Source organism: Sus scrofa, chromosome 8 (genome assembly GCF_000003025.6).
Source record: "Sus scrofa isolate TJ Tabasco breed Duroc chromosome 8, Sscrofa11.1, whole genome shotgun sequence".
NCBI classification, from domain to species: Eukaryota; Metazoa; Chordata; class Mammalia; order Artiodactyla; family Suidae; genus Sus; species Sus scrofa.
The window spans coordinates 77,432,259-77,450,175 of NC_010450.4; the positions used below are offsets into that span (position 1 = coordinate 77,432,259).

At 40.2% G+C, this 17,917-nt stretch overlaps 1 protein-coding gene across 5 annotated transcripts in view; it reads right to left on the bottom strand.

Annotated features, from left to right (window-relative positions):
• Positions 1-17,917, bottom strand: part of FAM160A1 (family with sequence similarity 160 member A1) — a 299,486-nt gene that overhangs the window by 103,633 nt on the left and 177,936 nt on the right. The window lies entirely within an intron of this gene.

Here is a 17,917-nt window from a genome sequence, read left to right on the forward strand (position 1 = left end):
AGCGTCTCTTGGTTCCCAGCAGTGTGCTTTCTACAAAACTATCTTCTCCTTTCTCCTAATCTCTGGCCCTAGTCCCTTAAGGAATATGTATCTTCTCTGAGAAAAGCACATCTCACATGCATCACTTGGCAGACGTTTATCCAATCACACTCTTGAGGCAGATGCCTGAAATATCTACATATTCTGGGAGCACAGAAACCACAACATCAAAGAACTTGGGAGAGAAAGGAGAGGGTGAAGTCCGTCCAGCAAGCCACGTCTGGGCAGGGAAAGGCCAGGCCAGGAGACCCTGTCAACGGCCCAGAGGCCAGGCGGCTCTTTGCACTGTCTCTGTCACTCCCAGCTTAAAGTGCTGCAGCACGGGCATGTCCCCAGGGCAGTGGAAAGCGCATTTACGAAGCGAACAATGTTTAAAGATGAATTTCCTCAAGCATCAAGGTTTCCAACATATTTCTGCATTTTCCTGTTATCAGCCTTTCCTTTGTCCAATTCCAACCTTTTTTTTTTTGGTCTTTTTTTTTAGGGCCACACCTGCAGCATATGGAGGTTCCCAGGCTAGAGGTCAAATGGGAGCTGTTCCGCTGGCCTACACCACAGCCACAGCAATGCCAGATCCAAGCTGCATCTTGGACCTACACCAGAGCTCACGGCAACGCCGGATCCTTAACCCACCGAGCGAGGCCAGGGATCGAACCTGCATCCTCATGGATGCTAGTCAGATTCATTTCCAATGAGCCACGGCAGGAATTCCCAATTCCAAGCTTTTTATTGAACTCTTAGACAATAGCTAAAAGCCCCCAGTGAAGAGGACAGAGGACAAAACTAAGCAAAAGGCGAGAACAGGTAGGGGAGGTAATATTGCTGGACAGATGTCACCCTCTGCTCTCCCAGCCTGAGGCATCTGAGGCTGGGAAGGGCTACAGCACAGCTGCCACATTTGACACACGTGCAACTGGTTCCTCCCATCAATACACACATGCACGTCGACTCGAAGCTCATGCCTGAGAAAAAGCTCTAGAAATCACTCAGCCCCTAATGAGCGATTTCTTCCCCTTTCTTCGAACAAACCACCACCAACAAAAAATACCCAAAGGGCTCTTTTACCAACAGTGACTGCACGTGGTGTTGTGGTGTGATCGTTGAGTTTTTTTGGTCTTGGAGGGAAGAGATGAACATCAAAATGTATGTATGTATGTACGTATGAATGTATGTGTGTGCTATCTAATATATGCATGTACTGTGTATATACGAAGGTATATATGTATATACATGTGTATTACAGGTGTGTGCTATCCACATATATGTCTGCACATATGTACACATATGTGCGTGCATGTGTATGTACATATGTACTAATGTGTACGTGTGCTATCTACATATATGTATGTGCTATGCATGTATGTGTATGTATGTGTATATGTATATACATATGGGTGTACAAATGTGTGCTGTGATATACTGTGTAATGTGTATGTACGTGTGTGTGCGTGTGTATATATGTATGTGCATATTAATGTTATGTACATATGTATGTACATACGTATGGTATGTGTGTACATATGACTTGCATATATGTGTGCACTGTGTACATAAGTATATATGTACGTGTGTAGGTATTTGTCTAAGTATGTGTATGTGTGTTGCTATGTAATATGTATGTGTGTACATATGTGCGTGTCACACATGTATGTACACGTGTGTGCTATATAGATATATGTGTGTAAATGTGTATATTACGTGTGTGTATATTACATGTGTATATGTGTGTTTAGTGTGTACGTGTGTGTATATGTACTGTGTACATATGTATGTACGTATGTATGATGATACATTAGCACAGGTTCAATACTGCAAAGACAGAAGGGACTGTAATATTTCCAAAGACATTACTGAGTAATCACATTTATATACCTCATTAATATTGCATATAGAAATTTTTCCATCAGTAGGAAATGAAAACTATTAAATATTGTTGAAGATAGAGATAACTAATGTATTTTTATTTGCCCTTTTTTGAAAGCATGTGATATCTTTTTTTTTTTCCTTTGTAGGGCCACACCCACTGCATATGGAGGTTCCCAGGCTAGGGGTAGAATCGGAGCTACAGCTGCCAGCCACAGCCACAGCAACACCAGATCGGAGCCGTGTCTGTGACCCACACCACAGCTCACGGCAATGCTGGATCTTTAACCCTCTGAGCGAGGCCAGGGATCAAACCCACATCCTCATGGTTCCTAGTTGGATTCATCTCCGCTGCACCACAACAGGAACTCTGCATGTGATATCTTTTATTTGACTAGGGAAAAAGCACATGTAAATGCTTCCGCACCACAGAATTATAAACTATAATATATAATCGTAAAAGCCTGGGTCCTGTCATCTAGATCATATCTCTTCCCAATGTAAAAATTCCTTCAACCTCATTCCCACCTTATCTAATTTCGGGCTCTTGCAAAAACCACAATACTTAGGAAAGCTATAAATGTGTCAAAACCACATTTTATCCCTGAACAATCCATGACTATATTTTAATATAGCCCTCTTTCACTATCAGGCTGAACTTACAATGTACACATTTTGGCATTTAATTATGTATTATCTCATATCATCCTTCCATTCTTTTACATATTTAAATATCTTCTGTAATGGATTATAAAAATTCTTGAAGGAGAAGAAATGGATGACCACCTTAAGGGCAGACACAGCCAAGGGACATTTTTATTAAGGGAAAGGCAATGATATTTGCAGATCTAATGAGAAGGAATTGACAAACATGGAGAATCTGAAGATGCAAACAAGCAACCAAAAGGATTCTGATGGAGCAAGAGAAGCAGAAGACAGGTGAGGTCAAGGGCAGAGGCAGGAGAGGCCTGGAGACAGAGAAGCAGAGGCAACCTTTTCACAGCGAGTCACCAAGCCTTGAGCTTGAACTCCCCTCCCACCTTCCCTCCTGATATTCCTCTGCTTGGTTTGTGGAAATGGTCAGAGAGTTTAGATGGATTTAAAGTGGGGAACAAGGTATCAGGGCTAAGAGTTTTTAGTTCAGTTTTCAAAGCATGGAAGTCAGAAAACCAAACATCCCTACTGGGGACTTTGGCTCTGACAGGGAGACAGGGCCCAGGACTCTAGACTCATCAGCTCAAACCAGCGGGAGACTTTTGGTTTTGAACTTGTTTAGGGGAGTAGTTAGGACGAGATGGTCATTTCTTAGGACTCTCCCACCTCAAAAGTCATTATCTGACATGCTTTATTGTAACTGTTATACCCAATGGGGCAGGCTCATCAGAAAATCATGACAGAAGTGTGATGGCCACGGCACAAAATCTCTGTGAAAATTCTGATTGTAAAAGGGATTCTATCCATATTCTTTTTTATGATTGAAGCATATTTCACTTAAGGAACCCTTAGCACAGAAACCAACCATCTCAAATATAATTTATGGTTGGTTGGTTTGATATTTTGAGAGGCTTAGTAGAAAAACACATTGTTTTATAATGCACTTTGGAAGGCTCTGAATTGGCTGCTATTAAATACATAAACCATCTGTCACTCTCAATGTGCTTATCATGTAAAGTTCCATCTAAGGGTGGAGACTCCAAATATTGGGAAAACCTGAAAAGAGGGGAACCCTGTGCCCTCAATTATAACTAACAGCAGTGGTGGGGCGGATTCATTTTGGGTCCAGCTACATCAGACAACCTCTACTTAATAAAATCCTATTAAAACTAAATCCTCCCTGTGCTCTAATCCTCTGGCCCAGTTTCCTTTTCTCTCTTGCAGGCATATCACATGGCAATGCTGGTTGCAGGAAACAAAGCAAGAATCTACTTGCCTCTGACTCTCCAGGACCTTGTTCTAAGCATCCTTCAGCTTCCCATGGTTTGTGGCTTAGTCACTGTTCCCTATCCATCATTCCAGTGAGCCCTTCCTTGTTTTGTTCCCCGAGTGGTAGGTCACCAGGTAATACAGAGCATGTACCCTGAGAAAAGTCCTGCCATATGTACCTTCCAAGTGATTCCAGGCTTTGATAAATGCATGCCTCACAATAGTAATGAGATTGCAGAAAACTATTCATATTCATAATGCCATGAACTAATTCCACCATGTTTTACATCTGAATTTCACTAGAACAAGCTGCCAACTAGGTCATATCCAAGTGCCATGCAAGTGACTGATAAGCAGAATAAAGGGAGATGAGAAATTAAAATCAATATTCAAATTCATACCTAAAATTGGTTATGGCTAAGGCTGTTTAAGAAACTAAACCCCTAGTGGCAAGGATTTGGAATGTGAAAATTACAGCAAGTGTTGAGACATCAGCTCATTGGTGACTGAACAGGGAAGTCTCTTATACACATGGAATGATTTGCTCAAACATGAAAACTGGACCCTTCTTGGGCAAAGTCTCCTCAACAATTCATCCTATCAATATAACTTGGTACTATAAACCCCTAAAATATAGCTAAGGTAAATTCAGAAGTATGATTGTCTGACAAACTCTATGGGATAGTATTTTAAAGCAGAGATTTGAGGTAGATGCTCTGAGTCTCTAAGAAGAATCCTGTGATACGGATCAAGTTCTTCTCAACAAATGTTCCTGGAAAAAAAATAGGTGAGCTGTTGACCAACACGTCTTGGTCACCTTCCCCGATAGCTCTAGCAATCGGAATTAGTTCCCTACCAGCAGTCTCTAAACACCTTTATGTAAAAAATTTCAGATATGCAACCTGTGGTGTAACTAAGATGATGTGATGATTATCTTTGGGAACAGCAACACGACATTTTCAAAAATGTCTTTCATCCATGCACAGTTGAAGACATGCTAAATGAAATGAGTGTCACAACAATAAAATTCCAAATATATTGAGGAATCTCCTGAATTGTGGGCACATTTCTTTGTAAAGAGATGGCTATAGTTTTCAGCCAATTCTAAAAGGGGTTCATGAATGCCCCCCCAAAAAAGTGTAAAAGCCACTTTAAAGATATATTCATGGTAAAACCATGAAGAGTCCACAAACAGAGATTTAAAAAACGAAACAAAACAAAAACACCAGGTCAAATTCTAAAGGTATTACTGAAGAGATGGTCAAGAAAAATTTTGTGATCAGTGATACAGAAAGTTCCGTTTTGGCAGCTTGGGGGCTGTTCCAGTCTATGAGTAACCACGCTCTTAAGTAATAATCATTTCAGGCCCCAGTGCCTTACAAATTTCACGGCTGGTTAGATGCTTTCACTCTGACTCAAAACACTGCAAGGTGTGGCATCAGAGGTACAACCTGATTAGCATTTATTATCATGTTAGCAACATGCTCAAAAAACATGGCCCTGTGCCAATTAGGACAAAGCATCTTTCTTCACCAGTCCATGCAATGTGTCTTTCGTGCATATAAACATGACAGAAATGGAGTAAAGCACTGGTACTTGAACTCTATGATATAGGTATCTAGACTTCAGGTAAGCAGAATAATATTAGCACCTAGGTGGTAAACAGAGACCCCAAAGGTCTAAGTCCACATTTCTTTACTTTTTATGACCACAAAATAATGAAAGACTTCCTCACATGTAAATATAACAATCTAACAAATGGTACCACTGTGTACCAAGATTTAAAAACTACACTTTTCTTATCCAAGAGTAGAGAAGGTCATAATGAAAATCTAAGGGTTTTAAGGAGCTCACCACTCACATATATAATTATTGCCATGATGAGCTTATCATCAAGATGTCACATGGATAAAAAGCAGGATCAGCAACATTTAGAATCACTAAAAAAATTCAGGGGGAAGAAGATTTTGACTTGAAATCTCTCTCTCCTGACCAAAAATTACATGGTACTCAGTAGTATCCAGATTTACTCATAAGAAGAAGTGCCTCAGGAGGAATAAAAATGGGTCCCTCTCGGACAGTGGGTTCTCATGGGTGACAACATAAACAGGTGTTCTACCTGCAAAGTGCCACTGGTCAAGAGTCCTCAAAAGAGAACTCGAACAGTAAAACCACATCTGTGCATGGATCCAATGAATACCCTTTCCTCTTAAAATGACATACTGAATAACGGCAAAGAGTTGACACTTTTTTTTGTTTGTTTTTTGCTTTTTAGGGCCACACCTGTGGCATATGGAAATTCTCAGGCTAGGGATCCAATTGGAGCTGCAGCTTCCGGCCCACACCACAGGCACAGCAATGCAGGATCCAAGTCACATCTGTGACCTACAGCACAGCTCATGGCAGCACTGAATCCTTAACCCACTGAGCAGGGCCAGGGATCAAATTTGCATCCTTGTGGATACTAGTCATGTTGGTTACCACTGAGTCACAACGGGAACTCCAAGAGGACACTTAACTAAGGCCTTCTCTGTGCCAGGTTCTAGTCGAAAGAAATTACACCATTAACTCATTAAATCTTCTCAAAAATCCTGTGAAGCACATTTCCCTCTTCCGCCAACAAGGAAACTGAGGGTCAGAGAGGTAAAGGAGCTGGTCTAAACAAGGTCACACAAATGTCCTGAGGTCTGGCCCAGGCACATTCTCTTACCCACTAGCACCTCTCTGGCTACAGTGATAGCCTCTGTAACATTGTTTAGATAGGAAACAATTGGAAAGCTCTCAAATATCCATCATTAATGGTCTGCTTATAGAAATTATGGCATTCCTATACAATAAAACACTATGTCACAATTTTAAAAAGGATGCAAGGGATTGGCCAAAGTGACAGAGTAGAAAGACCCCAAGCTCACTTCCTCTCACAAGCATACCAAAATCACAACCATTTGCAGAACGACCACTGAAGAAAAAGATCAAAATTTACCAGGAAAGATCTTCTACAATTAAAGACACGAAGAAGGTACCAGAGTTCCCACTGTGGTTAGCAAGTTAAGAACCCATCTAGTATCCATGAGGATGCAGGTTCGATCCCTGGCCTCACTAAGTGGGTTAGGGATCTGGTGTTGCCATGAGCTGTGGCATAGGTCACAGAAGCAGCTCAGATCCTGTGTGGCTGTGCCCGTGGCATAGGCTGGCAGCTGCAGCTCCGATTCAACCCCTAGCCTGGGAACTTCCATATGTTGCGAGTGTGACCCTATGAAGAAAAAAGAAAAAACAAAAAACAAAAACATAAACAAGGTACCACAATGAGGTGGGTAGGAGGAGCACCCTTGTGATATGATCAATAATACCCTGGGCAACCCACAAACTGAAGAATAGTGTATATTGCAGAAATCCTCCCACAGGAGTGAGAGTTCTGAGCCATACTCTGTGCTGCCTATCCCGGGGGTTTAGAACCAGGAATACGAACCCCAGAGCATTTGGCCTTGAAAGTCAGCACAGCTTAGTTTGGGGAGTCCCAAAGGACTCAGGGTAATACATACTTCCTCTGAAAGGACACACACGAAATCTCAAATACACCAGGATCAGGGTAAAAGCAGTAATTTGAATAGGAGTCTGAGCCTGATCTACTTGCTGGTCTTGCAGGGACTCCTAGAAAGGCAAAAGGCACCTGCAGCTCACTCTGGGGACAGATACACTGGCAGCAGGTGTTATTGGGAGCCTCTTCTTCCAGGTAAACACTAGTGTTTGCAGGCACCATTGCGGTGTCCTCCCTCTAGCTCATCAGCACCAAGACTTGGCCCCACTCAACAGCCTGCAGGCACCACTGCTGGGATGCCTCAGGCTAAGCAACTAACTGGGCAGAGAGACACAGCCTCACTCATTAGCAGACAAGCTGCCTAAACACTTCCTCAGCCCAGAGCTGCCTCTAGCCATGCCTCTAGAAATGGCCCAGTCCACTAACTAAAGGGCCAAAATGCAGCTCCACCCATTGGAGGCAGACATTAGATGCAAGAAGACAGTCCTGGAGCCTACCGACCCAGGCAGCCCACCACAGGGGAGACCCACCCTGAGGCCACCTGGGCCGTGACCCTGGCAACCAGCAGGCTGACACAAGCTTCACAACACCCCGGACCACATACTCAGTTGGGTCAGGAATCATCCCACCACCACCATCAATCTGACACCAGTTCTAGGATTCCTGGGCTCCATGGCCAGACTCTGGGACTAGGCTTTGCCTGCCGGTAGTCCGACACTAGCCTTAGGACTTGGCTTAACCCACCAGTGGAAGGGAGACAGCCCCAGAGTCTTCTGGACCCTGACTTTGTCCACCAGTGAGTGAGCACTGGCCTGAGGGCCACCTTGGGTTCTGCATCAGCAACTTCTTAACTAGGTCCCACTAACTAGCAGCCAGCAGCCTTCACACAAGGCAGGGCCAGGCAACCAAACAGGCAAGGGACCAAATAAGCCTGCCAGACCCCGCAAAGAGAAGGACGTAAGCAGTCCCCCTAGCAGAAAACCCTAGAGCATAGAGCTTGGGGAACAAGAGAGGCATGTGCTGCTGGGATGCACAGAACATCTCCTATGAAGGCCGCTTCACCAAGGTAGGGAAACATAAAATACAAATAGTATCTTAGACAAAATGAAGTGGCAGAGAAAGGTGCTCCAGATGAAGGGACAAGATAAAACCTCAGAAGAAGAACTAAGTGAAGTCAAGACAGCCTTGGCTATTACCAAGAAGAGTACAAGGCAATAATCATAAAGATGATCAAAGAACTCAGGAGAAAAGTGGATGCACAGAGTGAGAAGTTAGAAGTTTTTAGCAAAGCCTTAGAAAATGTAAAGAACAATGAACAGAGACAAAGAATATAATAACTGAAATGAAAAAATACTCCAGAAGGATTCAACAGTAGACTAAATGATACAGAGGAATGGATCAGCAAGCTGGAAGATAGATAGTGGAAATCAATGCCACAGAAGAGAAAAAAAGGAAAAAAAAGAATGAAAAGAAAAAAGAATGAGTTAAAGAGACCTCTGGGAAAACATCAAATGCAGTAATATTCACATTACAGAGGTCTCAGAAGGAGGAAAGAAAAAGGGGCTGAGAAGATATTTGAAGACATAATAGCTGAAAATTTCCATAACATGGGAAAAGAAACAGTCATCCAAGTCTAGGAAACATGTAATCCCATAAAGGATTAACTCAAAGAGGAACATACCAAGACACACTGAAATTAAAATGAGAAAAAAATGAAGAAAGAATATTAAAAGCAGCAAGTTGGAGTTCCCTTGTGGCATAGTGGGTTAAGGATCTGGCACTGTAACAGCAGTGACTCAGGTTTGATCCCTGGCTTTCACATGCTGTAGGCACAGCTAAAAAATAAAAGATTAAATACATAAATAAATAAACAAATAAATAAAAGCAACAAATAACATACAAGGGAACTCCCCTAAAGCTATGAGCTGATTCTTTAGCAGAAACTCTGCAGGCCCACAAGGGAGTGGCATGATTTATTTAAAGGGAAAAACCTACCAACGGAGAATATGCTACCCAGCAAGACTCTCATTCAGATTTGATGGAGAGATCAGAAGTTTTACAGACAAGCAAAAGCTAAAAGAATTCACCACCACCACACCAGATTTACAACAAATATTAAAGTAACTTCTCTAGGTGGAAAAGAAAAGGCCTCAAGTAGAAAAAAGAAAATTATGAAATGATAAAGCTCACCAGTAAAGGCAAACAAACAGTAAAGGTACAAAATCATCCATACACAAAGCTAGTAGGAAGGTTAAAAGACAAAAGTAGTAAAATGCTCCATATCTATAACAAGCAGATAAGAGTTACACAAAACAATCAGATATAAAATATGATATCAAAAACATGAGAAGAGAAGAGTACAAATGCAGGGTTTTTAAAGTGCATTTGAAACTAAGAAATCAGAAATTTAAAAGAATTATGTATACATATATGGATTTCCATATAAAATTACACGGTAAAAACAAAACGAAAATCTATAATAGATTACACACACACAAAAAAGGAATATAGCATAACACTAAAGGCAGTCATCAAATCACAGAACAAAAGAAGAAGAAAGGGGAAAAAAATTCCCCCAAACCCAAAATAATCAATAAAATGACAATTATACCATTTATATTGAATATTACCATAAATGTAAATGGACTAAATGCTTCAATCAAGAGAGCAGTTGAATGAATACACAAACAAGACCCATATATATGCTGCTTACAAGGGACTCACTTTAGATCTGAAGACACACGCAGACTGAAAGCGAGAGAATGGACAAAGGTATTCCATACCAATGGAAATCAAAAGGAAGCCAGACTATCAATACTTATATCAGACAAAACAGACTTTAAAAGAAAGACTGTGGAGTTCCCAACATGGCTCAGCAGTAACAAATCCAACTAGTATCCATGAGGATGCGGGTTCAATTCCTGGCCTTGCTCAGTGAGTTAAGGATGCAGCATTGCCATGAGCTGTGCTGTAGGTTGCAGACATGGCTTGAATCCCATGTTGCTGTGGCTGTGGCGTAGGCTGTCAGCCACCACTCTTATTCAACCCCTAGGCTGGGAACTTCCAGATGCTGTGGGGGCAGCCCCCCAAAAAAAGAAAAAAGAGACAAAAAAGTAAAATAAAATAAAGATTGTTACAAGAGACAAAGAAAGAAAGCCACCACATAATGATGAAGGAAACAATCCAGAAAGAAGCTATAACAATTGTAAATATATTGCACCCAACATAGAAGTACTTCAATATGTAACACAAATGTTAACAGACAGAAAAGGAGAAGTTGACAGTAACACAATAATAGTGGGAGAATTTAGGAGTTCCCTGGTAGTTTAACAGTTAAGGATTTTGCATTGTCACTGCATGGCTTGGGTTTAATCCCAGGCCTGGGAATTTCTGCGTGCTGTAGGAATGCCCAAATAGTTGAGGACCTTAACACCCTACTTATATCAATAGACAGATCATCCATACAGAAAATCAGTAAGGAAACACTGGCCTTAAATGACACACACATTAGACCAAGTTAAATTAACTGATATATATAGGAAGTATTCCATCCAAAAGCAGAAGAACACACATTCTTTTCTAGTGCACATGAAACATTCTCCAGGATACATCACATGCTAGGGTACAAAAGAAGTCTCAATAAACTTAAGAAAACAGAAAAAAGAAAACTGAAATCATATCAAGCATCTTTGCTGACCATGACACTGTAAGTCCAGAAATCAACTACAGGAAAAATACTACAAAAAACACAAATGTGTGGAGGCTAAACAATATGCTACCAAACAACCAAAAGATCACTGAAGAAATCAAAGAAGAAATAAACACTACTTAGAGGTAAATTAAAATGAAAACACAACAATCCAAAACTTTTGGGATGCAGCAAAAGCAGTTCTAAGAGAGACGTTTATAGCAATATAAGTTTACCTCAGGAAACAAGAAAAATCTTAAATAAACAACCTAACCCTACACCTAAAGCAACTAGAGAAACAAGAACAAACAAAACCTCAAAGTTAGTAGAAGCAAAGAAATAAAAATCATAGCAAAAACAAATAGAATAGAGGGCAAAAAACAATGGAAAAGATCAATGAAACTAAAACCTGGTTCTTTGAAAAGATACAAAAATTTGATAAACTTTTAGCCAGACTTACCAAGAAAAAAAGTGAGAGGGCCCAAATCAATAAAATCAGAAATGATAAAGGAGAAGTTACAACCAACATCACAGAAGTACAAAGGACCACAAGAGACTACTACAGGTAACCATAAGCCAATAAAATGGACAACTTAGAAGAAATGGACAAATTCTTAGAAAGGTGCAATCTCCCAAGACTGAACCAGGGAGAAACAGAAAATATAAACAAGCTAATTTCCAATAATGAAATTGAATCAGTAATCTAAAAATTCCCAGCAAACAAAAATCTAGGGCCAGATGGCTTCACAGGTGAATTCTACTGAACATTTAGAGAAGTTAACATCTATCTTTCAGAAACTATTCCAAAAAAATTGCGGAAGAAGGAACACTTCCAAACCCATTCTATCAGGCCACCAGCACCCTGATACCAAAACCAGACACCACAAAAAAAAGAAAATTATACACCAGTATCACTGATGAACATAAAAGCAAAAATCCTCAACAAAATACTGGGAAACCGAAATCAAGAATACACTGAAAGGATCATTTACACCATAATCAAGGTAGATTTTTCCCAGAGATGCAAAGACTTTACAGTATCTACAAATCAAGCAGTGTGACACACCACATTAGCAAACTGAGGAATAAAAACAAATGATCATCTAAATAGATATCGAAAATGCATTTGATAAATTTCTATATCCATTCATTATTAAAAACTCTTCAGAAAATGGACATAGAGGGGACTTATCAGAACATAATAAAGGCCATATACAACAAACCCAAAGCTAACATCATGCTCAATGGTGAAAAGCTGAAAGCCTTTCTGCTAAGATCAGGAACAAGACAAGGAAGCCCATTCTCACCAATTTTATTTAACATAGTGTTGGACGTCCTAGCCACGGCAATCAGAGAAGAAAAGGAAATAAAAGGAACCCAAACTGGAAAGGAAGAAGCAAAACAAGCACTCTTTGCTGGTGACATGCTACTATACACAGAAAATCCTAAAGGTGCTGCCAGAAAACTGTTAGAGCTCATCAATGAATTCAGTAAAAATGCGGGATAAAAAAACTAATATACCAAAATCTGTTGCACTTCTATAAAGCAAAAAGGAAATATCAGAAAGAGAAACTAAGATAAATATGAAATATGAGAATATGATTTTCAAGAAACTTCCACTCTTTTCCACAGCATCAAAAAGAATAAAATACATAGGAGTAAAGCTACCCAAGGAGGTATAAAACCTATACTCAGAAAACTATAAGACACCAATAAAAGAAATTAAAGACAACACAAACAGGTGGAAAGATATACCATGTTCTTGTACTGGAAGAATCAATATTGTTAAAAATGACCATACCACTCAAGGCAATCTACAGATGCAATGAAATCTTTATCAAATTACCAATGGCATTTTTTAGGAACTAGAACAAATAATTTTAAAATCTGTATGGAAACACAAGAGACCCCAAACAGCCAAAACAATCTTGAAAAAGAAGAATGGAGATGGAGGAATCAGGGTAACTGGCATCAGACTATACCATAAAACTACCGTAATCAAAACAGTATGGTACTGGCACAAAAGGCAGACACAAAGTTGAATGAAACAGGATAGAAATCCCAGAAATAAACCTAAACACTATGGCCAATTAACCTATGACAAAGAAAGTGAAAATATACAATGGGGAAAAAAGACAGTCTCTTCAATAAGCGGTGCTGGGTAAACTGGACAGCTACATGTAAAAGGATACTCAGAACATTCTCTAACACCATATATTAAATAAACTCGAAATGGATTATAAACCTAAATGTAAGAGCAGAATCCATAAAACTCCTAGAGGAAAACATAGGCAGAGCACTCTTTAACATAAACTGTAGCAATAGTTTTTGGATCTGTCTCCTAAAGCAAAATAAATAAAAGCAAAAATAAACAAATGGGACCTAATTAAACTTAAAAGCTTTTGCACAGCAAAGGAAACCACCAACAAAACAAAAAGGCAATTTATAAATGGGAGAGAATATTTGCAAATTATATAACCAACAAGGGGTTAATATTCAAAATACTGCCCATACAACTCAATATCAAAAACAAGTAAACAAACAACCCAATTAAAAATGGCCAGAAGCTGACTAGACATTTTTGCAAAGAGGAAATGTAAATGGCCAACAGGCACATGAAAGATGCATTTCCCTGATGATCACTAATCATCAGGGAAATGCAAATCAAAACTACAATGAGATAACACCTCACACCTGTCAGAATGGCTATCATCCAAAAGATCACAAATAAAAAATGTTGGTGAGGATGTGGGAAAAAAGGAAACCCTCCTGCACTGTTGATGGGAATGTAAATTGGTGCAGCCACTGTGGAAAAGAGTGGAAGTTCCTCGAAAATCTAAAAGCAGAACTACCATATGATCCAGCAATTCTGCTCCTGGGTATATATCCAAAAACAAACAGACAAACAAAAAAAAACACTAATTCAAAAAAGATTTATATACAGCAACGTTCATAGCAGCATTACATACAATTGCCAAGATAATGGAAGCAACCTAAGTTTCCCTCAGTGGATGAATAGATAAAGAAGATGTGGTACATATGTACAATGGACTACTATTCAGCCATTAGAAAGAATGAAATTTTGCCATTTGCAGCAACATGGATGGACTTGGAGGGCATTATGCTGAGTGAAATAAGTCTGACAAAGACAGACAAATACTGTGTGATATCGCTTACATATGGAATCTAAAAATACAACAAACTAGTGAATATAACAAAAAAAAAAAAAAAAAAGAAGCCAACTCACAAATAGAGGGAATAAACTAGTGGCTACCAGTGGGGAGAGGGAAGGGGGGACAATTTGGGATAGGAGACTAAGAGGTACAAACTATTACATGTAAAATAAGCTATCAGGATATACTGTACAACACAGGGAATATAGCCAATATTTGACGATAACTATACATGATGTATCGCCTTTTAAAATTTGGAATTACTACACTGTACACCTGTAACATAATATTGTACATGAGCTATACTCCAATTAAAAACTATTTTAATTTTTTTTTTAAAAAAAGGATAGAGTTCTGGGAGTTTCCTCTGTGGCTCAGCAGTTAATGAACCAGACTAGGACCCATGAGGTTGTAGGTTTCATCCCTGGCCTTGCTCAGTGGGTTAAGGATCAGGCATTGCTGTGAGCTGTGGTGTAGGTCACAGATGTGGCTCGGTTCCCACGTTGCTGTGGCTGGCAGCTATAGCTCTGATTCGACCCCCCTAGCCAGGGAACTTCTATAAGCTGCAGGTGTGGCCCTAAAAAAGCAAAAAAAAAAAAAAAGATAGCGTTCTGAATGTACTGATATGGAAAGGCTTCCACGGTAAGAACAAGACAGCAAGTATATTAGAATGTGTTATTCTGTGGGCTTGTAAATGCACAGCCCACCTCTGTGAAGATACACAAGGACTCAGGGGTGGCTGCCTCAGCAGAGGGTACTGGGTAGCTGGTGCACCCTTCTTCCCTTTTGGAATTTGGTACCATGATTATGTACTTCTTAGTAAAAACAGTTTTTCCATTTAACAAAATAAAAGCAAAAGAACACCCTATGCAAAAGAAAAGTACCTAAGCCCAGCTTAAGTATAGCAACTACAGTGGACTTGAAGCCTTTACTTCATCTCCCTGGGAAAGGAAAAAATCTTCACAATGGTATTAGCCTGATGGGTATGAGTAGGGACAAAAAGAGCACATTAACGTCATCTGCTATTTGAATCAATTATAATGACCTCACAATGTCTGGACAGTACTGGACAGAAAACAAGCAAATGAAAACCAACTCCATCCATAGCATGCACATTGTTAACTGCAATGGAATAAACACAGATGAAAATGACATGTTAGGAAAGCATCAAGAATTCAGAAGAGTGGTACTTTTCTATTTAAGGATCACTTTTTAAAATTCTTTTTAAATTATTATTGTGCAATAAAACTTACTGAAGGAAATGTATGCGGTTTACCTTCAGCTAATGAGGTTCACAGCTCTAGGAATCTGGAAAGTTAATGTCCCACCAAAATATTGCTCAGTCTAGATGAGTAGTTCTCCAAATGTAGTCAGAGGAACCTGGATTTCCATACGACCTTTCCAGGGTTTGCAAGGATGTCTGTAATTTTTAAGGATCTCTTTTAAGAAAAAGAAGATGGCCTCTTTTTTTTTTTTTTTTTTTTAAGGGCTGCGCCTGCAGCATATGGAGGTTCCCAGGATAGGGGTCAACTCAGAGCTGGAGCTGGAGCTGCTGGCCTGTGGCACAGCCACAGCAACACGGGATCTGAGCCACATCTGTGACCTATACCACAGCTCACGGCAGTGCCAGATCCTTAACCCACTGAGCAAGGCAAGGGATCGAACCCAAAACCTCATGGTTACTAGAAGGTATTTTTCTGCTGAGCCACAATGGGAACTCCAAGAAGACCTCTTTTCAAGAAAAAAAAAAAAAATTAAAGTAAATATAGCTCACCACGCATATTTCTTATATCCAAAACAGCTTCTAGCACGGCAATTTGCTGTAGTTATATTATACCTCAGCAGCAAGACTACTATTCACTACAACTTTTTAAAAAATTACTTAGCTTTTTTTTTTTTTTTGTCTTTTTGCCATTTCTTAGGCTGCTCCCACGGCATATGGAGTTTCCCAAGCTAGGGGTCGAATCGGAGCTGTAGCTGCCAGCCTACGCCAGAGCTACAGCAACACGGGATCCGAGCCACGTCTGCAACCTACACCACAGCTCACGGCAATGCCAGATCGTTAACCCACTGAGCAAGGGCAGGGATCGAACCCGAAACCTCATGGTTCCTAGTCGGATTCGTTAACCACTGCACCACGACGAGAACTCCTACTTAGCTTTTTTTATAGAATTTTTTCTACTTGTACAAAGTCTGTTCTTTCAAACTGACATTTGCCCTGAAAACCAAAAATTGTTACGCACATTTAAATAAGTTTCTTAAACTTTCTCTTTTAAAAATATTGTACTAGGAGTTCCCAATGTGGCACAGTGGGTTAAGTAGTCTGCAGCTGCTCAGGTCTCTGCAACTGTAAATCAACTATACATGAATAAAATTTTTAAAATCAAATAGGACTTCCCATCACGGCTCAGTGATAATGAACCCGACCAGGATCCATGAGCATGTGGGTTTGATCCCTGGCCTCACTCAGTGGCTTAAGGATCTGGCATTTCTGTAAGCTGTGGTGTAGGGTGTAGACACAGCTTGGATACTGTGTTGCTATGGCTGTGGCATGAGCCAGCAGCTGCAGCTTCAATTCAACCCCTAGCCTGGGAACTTCCATATGTCACAGGTGTAGCCATAAAAAGCAAAACAAATAAATAAATATTTAAAATAAAAAATAAATAAATAGGAGTTCCCGTCGTGGCGCAGTGGTTAACGAATCTGACTAGGAACTATGACGTTGCAGGTTCAATCCCTGGCCTTGCTCAGTGGGTTAAGGATCTGGTGTTGCTGTGAGCTGTGGTGTAGGTTGCAGATGTGGCTAGGATCCCACATCGCTATGCCTCTAGTGTAGGCTGGTGGCTACAGCTCCGATTCAACCCCTAGCCTGGGAACGTTCATGTGCCCCGGGAGCGGCCCTAGAAAAGGCAAAAAGACAAAAATAAATAAATAAATAAATAAAAGCATTGTACTCAGTAACCGCAGATCTTACTCTGAAGCCTCATTGTGCACAGACATGCAGACACAGAGTCTAGTTCTGCACACAGATATAAATACTAATCATTAATTGCTGCCTTTTCAGCAATAGAAAGACTCCACAATAGAAAAGCCATGTGTCATCTGCAATTAACAAAGGGTAATGAAGGCTCTAATTTCTGCTTTCGGGTCCAGCATTTCAGCTTACTGGGATGCCTTTCCAAGAAACAGAAGTAAGAAGTAAAACGACTTATATTACACAGGTCCTCTGTTGCAGCAAGAGTGGCTTACTGAATGGATGGCTGCCAGTCCCCTAAGAAGATCTGCAGAGAGGCTGTCCTCAGGGGCAGAAAGGCATTAATTTATCTATAAGCCTCCAGAAGCAAATGGGTAGATTGCAACTCTTCCATATTCTGCTTCTATTTATCCATACTTGCCTCTAGAGTGACTGGCACAGACTAGAATGGTTTCAGGCTATCTATACTTCGTTAATTAAAACTCTTCTCCACTAAATTAACATGTGGGTATCAATGTCTTTTGTACAAAGAGGAGAGAGAGAGAGAAAGCAAAAGCAAGAAGAGGAAACTCAAAGACAGTGTTTTAAATTGACATTTGCTTCAGATAAACTTTGCATTTGGCACTAGTTCTCCCTAGACTTGGTGCTTGTAATAAAAAATTATGAACAAGAAGCATAAGTAAGGGTTCCAACTTTCCCCTGAAAAGCGTCCTGCACTT